Raw genomic sequence first — 6,622 nt, forward strand, 5'->3', positions numbered from 1 at the left:
TAATTCCTAAGTACTAAACAATTCTTAAATTTGATCACCAAACCTTTTCCACATAATTAAAGAGAAGAAAAAGAGAACTAAACATACTTTTGTAAATGCTTGATTTATGCAATAACCAATAGCTTAGTTAACAATCTCACAAATTTCCTAAATGATAGCAAAACAATTTTAACTGAAAATCCTTTTAAATAAAGACAAAATTTGGTAATTTATGGTTTCTTAAATTACAATACTTCAAAATATTATAATACATGGTCAAATAGAATGACTTAAAAGTTTCCCAACTCATTCCCCATTTTTACAGTACAATTCCTAACCTAACAACATTTAGCTTATAAGAGAAATTGCATTTCTGACAACAAATGATACAGTTACTTACCAAATTATGCAATAAAGGAAAATGTTAGAAGTACAGCAATACCATAAACAATTATCTATTTAAACTTTAAAACCAAAACCAATTACCAATCTGGGTTGGATGTATTTCCAGATTCATTTCATCACCATTGACATAAATTTCACATCTAAGAAAATCCGCATAAAGATAATGAATATGAAGCAATTATATTTAACATAAACAGTCTACATTCAGACAGCATTTGTTTTATGCCAAGCATTGTGCCAAACACCTTTACAACCATGTGATCTTTGTAATATCCCTGGGAATGAATTCCGCCACCATCCCCTTACTGAACAGTAAACTAAAGTAAATAGGACTTCGTTAGTTAATAAATTTCTCAATGCCAAATAATAATATGTACTTTTAAAATTATACAAATATACGTTTCTGAGTTCAGTACACTTTAAAAAGGAATATTATCTACAAATTCATATATTTCTTCAGTATTTCAGTTCCCCATTCACATTTTTCTTGGGAAAGTTTTACAGTTTGAAATCACCTATCATAGTCAGGTCAGGTCAGTTTAAAATGTGCTGGGCCAGCACATTTTGGCCCAGGTAAAAAGAAAGCCTAAGGAATTTGAATCATTGCTGACAAGGTATACTCCAGGCAGAGGAGTTTGATAATTAATTGAACAGTAATAATAACTCACAATAACCAATATCTTTACCATAGCCAATATCCATATTAGATTTAATAGAACCCACCCACAGATCTCTCCAGAACTTTATCTATTGGTTTTTAAATTAGGCTATCAGCCTTTCACTCTAAGCTGCCTGCTTAAGATTTTTGTTTACTAATCTTACTTTAGTGCCAAATAGTAAAATAAATTCTAACCTATCTTAAGCACTAAATTAGGAATGACACATTACACTTTTCATATTTTTAAATACGACCAGAATGAATTCAATTTTTTTTTCCTGGTTGGGTCCTATTACACAAAAATTTTTCTCTTTTAGGTAAGGCAGGGAATGGTTAAAGGCTTATTTAGCCTGCTTCCCTTTTATCTGAAGGGAACAGATTCACCCTCCTTTCCTCCTTATCTTTCTCTCTTCTACTTTCAACAACTTGGCCAAAGTTGGAATTCGGGAGGGAGGAAGAGAATATTTTCCAAGAACTCTTCAAGAGTTTCCAAACATTTTTACTTTCAGAACTTCTACTAAAATAGATTATACCTTCCTTACACTTTCCACACATGCTCTTCTCGTATGGTTGAACTTTCCTGCCTTTCCTACTTATCCCTTCTGGTGGACGTTGATTAAAGTCCCTTTAAAACTGCACATACCTTATTTCCCTCTTCAATTTGCCTTTTTCCATCATATAATCTAAACAATAAAATGCTTTTCTCTCTCCTCCTCTCTCCCACCTACCTGCTCCTCTGAAGAAACTGGAGTCAGGAAGAGAAAGAGAGAGGTAGTGGACCTTACAGGGTGTCAGATTATACACTCCACACAGAGACACAGAACAAATACAGAAAGAAAATGACAGAGAGCTCAGAGAGGATTCTTAGAAATCCACTGCACAAATTAGACATTGCCAGCATTTTTCTTTTGTCTTTCCCTTTATACTTTGTTAACTCCCAATTAGCTAGTCTGGCCCCTAGTCAGCTGAGGCTCACAAGTTCTCGCTTTCTGAAAGAAAGCTCACCTATCTTGGCCCACCCATCTTAGACTGAGTTGTTCCCCACATGGCTCACAAATTCTCGCTCTCCTTTTCTAGAAGTGAGGGCTCACTGATCTTGCCAAGGGGAGCGGGGTGAGGCTCACAAGTTCTTGCTTTCTAAAAGCTCACCCATCTTGCCCCAACCCCAGGCTGAGGTTCACAAGTTCTCATTCTCCTTTTCCCAAAAAGAAGCTTACCAATCTTGCCCCAACCCCAGGTCACCCAGGAATTGCTCACCAGTCTTGCCCTCTAGAGGACTCATGGATCTTGCTCATCTGGGATCATGCGCATGACTTATGTGACCAGATCAATTTGGCCATTCCTCTGGGTGGACTTCCCTAACACTATCAGGAGTTCCGTTCCACTTTAATTTTTGCCTCCTGAGATGGTCTTTCTTCAGGTGCTTATCTAATCAGGAGGCAGGTTTCACAGACCATCCCTGAGCCACCTGCAATTTACCGATGGGCACCTGCCCTGGGATTTGATATGTGAAGACCCCTCCCAAAAAGGGGATTCCTGGTCAATGCACCAAAACTGTGTGGGTCTGAGACCATTATTCACATTAAAAATAGAGACCGTTCTTGAGAAAAGGCAAAAAAGGAATTTATTGTTTTCTCATGAGAAAGGACACACCCCAGCGTGGCCCAAGATGATGCCAGCAATGTGTGTGTCTTGCATACAGCTCAAAGCAAGTTATATAGACCCTAACACAGAGTTCTCCCACCCTCCCCACTGGCTCCTCTTCCCATTGACTGGGTTTGGAGCTCACATTCTAAATGCGGAATCTTTTCCCAGCAACAGAGAACAAAGAACAAAAAGAGAGGTGTGAGACCAGTATTTGGCAAAGAGAGTAAAAGCTAGATAAACAGGACCTTGCAGGTGTCTGTCTCCTGATGTAATTTCTTATCTTCACTTTCTCAGCAGAGCAGTTTCTAAAAGTATAGAAGGGGTGCAGGGTGGGGGTGGATGGTAGGAGAGGTAAGGTCTTGTCCCATACTGAGGGAGCTTCACTATTTCAGCCTTCCACTCAAACCCCACTATCCATTTTCCCTGTGTTGATGCAAAGAATATAGCCACTAATAGGAATAATAGAGGCATCCAGGTGGTAGTAAAATGAGCTGGAGAAGGAAATGGCAAACCACTCCATTGTCTGCCAAGAAAACCCCAAATGGGGTCATGAAGAGTCACCTAACTGAAATGACTAAACAAGAAATAGGTATAATGAACTTCATACCTGGGAGCTAAGATGGTAGATTAGCAGGTCAGTATAGCCAATCCCCCCCCCCTCCATAAGACTCCTCTAAAAAGACAAAAAATTCACCAGACCAGATCCTTATGGGAAAATCCAGAAAAAGTCACAGTGAGTTGTCTGGCCCGGGTCCACACACGGACAGAAAGGTCTACAGACACTGAGGACAGTGTCAGGCCAGAAGTATTACACATGAAGAACATACTGGGGCAAGAGGAGATCCCAGAGCCATACCATGGCATCACCAGACCCATAAAGGAGCACTGAAACAGGGACAAGCACCTACTGGTAGCTTTGTCACCCACTACTCAGTTCCAGGTCATGGATTCAGGGGTGGTGTAACCAGGCAGAGAGGCCCTGGGTGGTATACTGAGAAAGGAGGAAGGCCCAGAAGCAAGCAGCAGCAGCAGGGCTCAGACCCGCAGGAGCAGAACAGGGTCTCAGTTCCAGCATCTAGCCTGGCCTACAGAGGAATAACTAGGGTAGGAATCTGAAACCAAAGTAGAACCCAAATTTCTGTCATTCTGAACCAACAAAGCTCTCAAGCTGACTGATGGGGACTGAATCTAGCAGCTGTCTGCTATTGCTCAGACTGAAATCCAGGTTAGGAACTTGCAGAGCTCAGATGGGTTTGGGGGGGAGCTTGGAGGAGGGGTGCAGCAACCAGACATTGCATTGGATAGGACCACTTTGGCAGCATTGAAAGCATGCAATCTTATCCCTGAGATTGTGGAATAATACAACACTCAATACTCCAAGAAAGCAGCAAAACGACTAATCCAGGACTTTTTTCCAGAAGTGAGCAGCACTCACACCTAACATCAAGTCTGAAGTAAGGAAATAGGGTGGAAGAATGGACAAACAGGAAGAATCCCATCATTAAAAGCTATTACAGGGGCAGCTAGGTGGCACAGTGAGTAGAGCACCGGCCCTGGAGTCAGGAGGACCTGAGTTCAAATCCAGCCTCGGACACTTGACATATTTACTAGCTTTGGGCAAGTCACTTAACCCCAATTGCCCTGCCTTCCACCCTGCAAAAAAAAAAGGCTATTACAGTGACAGGGAAGTTCTAGACACAAACCCAGAAGAGAGTAACCCCAAAACATCTATGAGCAATGCCTCAGAGAAAAACACAATTTGGGCACAAACTCAACTAGAATTCCAGGAAGAGATGAACTGAGGGTTTTTTTTTAAGAGTGTTTTTTAAAAATGAAATGAAAGTGCTTGAGGAAAAAAAATGAAAAAGAAATGAGCTACGAAAGAAAGAAGTGGAAAGGGAATAAAAAGCTTAGTTTGAAAGGCACAACACCTTGTGAAGCAGCAAACTATGGAAATTAGAATGGACCAAATAGAAGGCAATGACTCTGTGAAACAATAACAAATATTCAAACTGAGTCAAAAAAAAAAACAAAAAAAATGGAAGAAGATGTGAGGTATCTCATAGCAAAAACAACTGACCTGGAAAACAAATCAAGGAGAAAAAACTGTAAAACTCTTGACTACCTAAACAGCATGACCAATATAAGAGCCTAGACATCCTATTTGAAGAAATCTTAAAAGAAAACTGCCCAGATCTCTTAGAACCAGAGGGCCAAATGGAAAAAGAAAGAATTCTCCCAGTCACCTCCTAAAAGAAACTCCAAAATGAAAACTCCTAGGAACATCAGAGCCAAAATCCAGAGCTTACAAGGCAGTCAGAAAGAAAAGTTTCCAGTGCCAAGGAGCCACAGCAAGGATCATGCACAATTAGCAGCCACCACTATGAAGCAGAACAGAACTTGGAATAAAATATTCCAGAAGGCAAAGGATATGGGCTTACAGCCAAGAATAACTTACCTAGAAAAACTGAGTGTAATTCTTTAGAAAAATGGGCCTTTAATAAAATAGAGGACTTCCAAATATTACTGATGAAAAGACCAGGCTTTTGGAGAAACTCTGAAATCCAAACACAGGAGTGAAGAGAAACACAAAAAGGTAAATAGGAATGAACAATGAAAAGAACTAAACAAGGATAAAATGCTTACATTCAAATATGGGGAAAGGATATCTGGGGCTCCTCTGAACCCTATCATCATCAGGTTTCATAAAGAGTATCCAATTAGACAAGGTCTGGGAGTGATTCTATTAATTTTAAGAATTGGAAGAAAGGGAAAGAGGAATACACTGAGGAAGGGAGGGGGAAAAAAGTTAAGGAAACTTATCTCACAAGTAGAAGTCTATATAAACAAGAAGGAGGGGGCAGGGGTTGGGACAAAAGGAAGAATACAGGCACACAGAGTTAAGCATAGAAAAACATTTCATTCAACAAGGGAATAGGAGGTAAAGGAAAGAAGGGAAGAGGGAGAATTAGAGGGATGGTTATTGGAAGGATTAGAACAAAGCAAAACAAACTCTAGGTAAGGAAGTACAAAAATATTTAGAGCTCTTTTTGAGGTGGCAAAGAATGGGAATTTAAGGAAGTGCTCATAAACTGAGGAAGGAATGGATAAGTTATGGTATAAAAATATGATAGAATGCTACTGTGCTGAACTCTTATCAGAGTAACAGCCAAAGGATTGCAGAGGATTTGTGATGGAATGTGCTACCCATCTCCTTACAGAGAAAGGAAGGACTCAGGATGTAGGAGACAAATACTTTTTTGGAAATGGCCAATATGGAAATCGATTTTAATCAACTATACATGTGTGTAATGGATTTTGTTTTTCTTTTGTTCTCAATGGAGGATGGGGGATGGGGGAAGGTGAGAAAGTGGATTTTTACCACATTTAAAAAATATAATTTTTTAAATTGCCCTATTGTGATACCTGAAAGAAAAATTTAGAGACAGTCACTATTCAACCAATTTTATTTTCACTCGAAATTCAGAGAGATGCTGTCTCTAAGTTTAAACACAATTGGACTTCACTTTAGGGCTTCTTTTATAAAGAAAAGCAACCAAATCAAAGGAGGTGCTTGCTCTATTTTAATTAGCTAGACTAACAAGGTACAGGAATATGAGTTCAGTGTTTGTCCCACTCTTTGTGACCTCATTTGGGGTTTTCTTGGCAAAGATACTGGAGTGGTTTGCCATTTCCTTCTCCAGTTCGTTTTAGAGATGAGGAAACTGAGGCAAACAGGTTTAAGTAACTTGCCCAGGGTCACACAGCTAGTAAGTGTCTGAGGCCATATTTGAATTCAGGTCTTCCTGACTCCACCCCTGTCCTAAGCTTTGCAACCAAAAACAATCTAAGTATGTCATCTATAAAAATTCTCACAGCTGCACACAAACCCAGAGTTTTCTAACTTATTAAAAATCAACCAAATGAGTTTCA

The sequence above is a fragment of the Trichosurus vulpecula genome, chromosome 1 (assembly GCF_011100635.1).
Source record: "Trichosurus vulpecula isolate mTriVul1 chromosome 1, mTriVul1.pri, whole genome shotgun sequence".
In the NCBI taxonomy this organism is placed as follows: Eukaryota; Metazoa; Chordata; class Mammalia; order Diprotodontia; family Phalangeridae; genus Trichosurus; species Trichosurus vulpecula.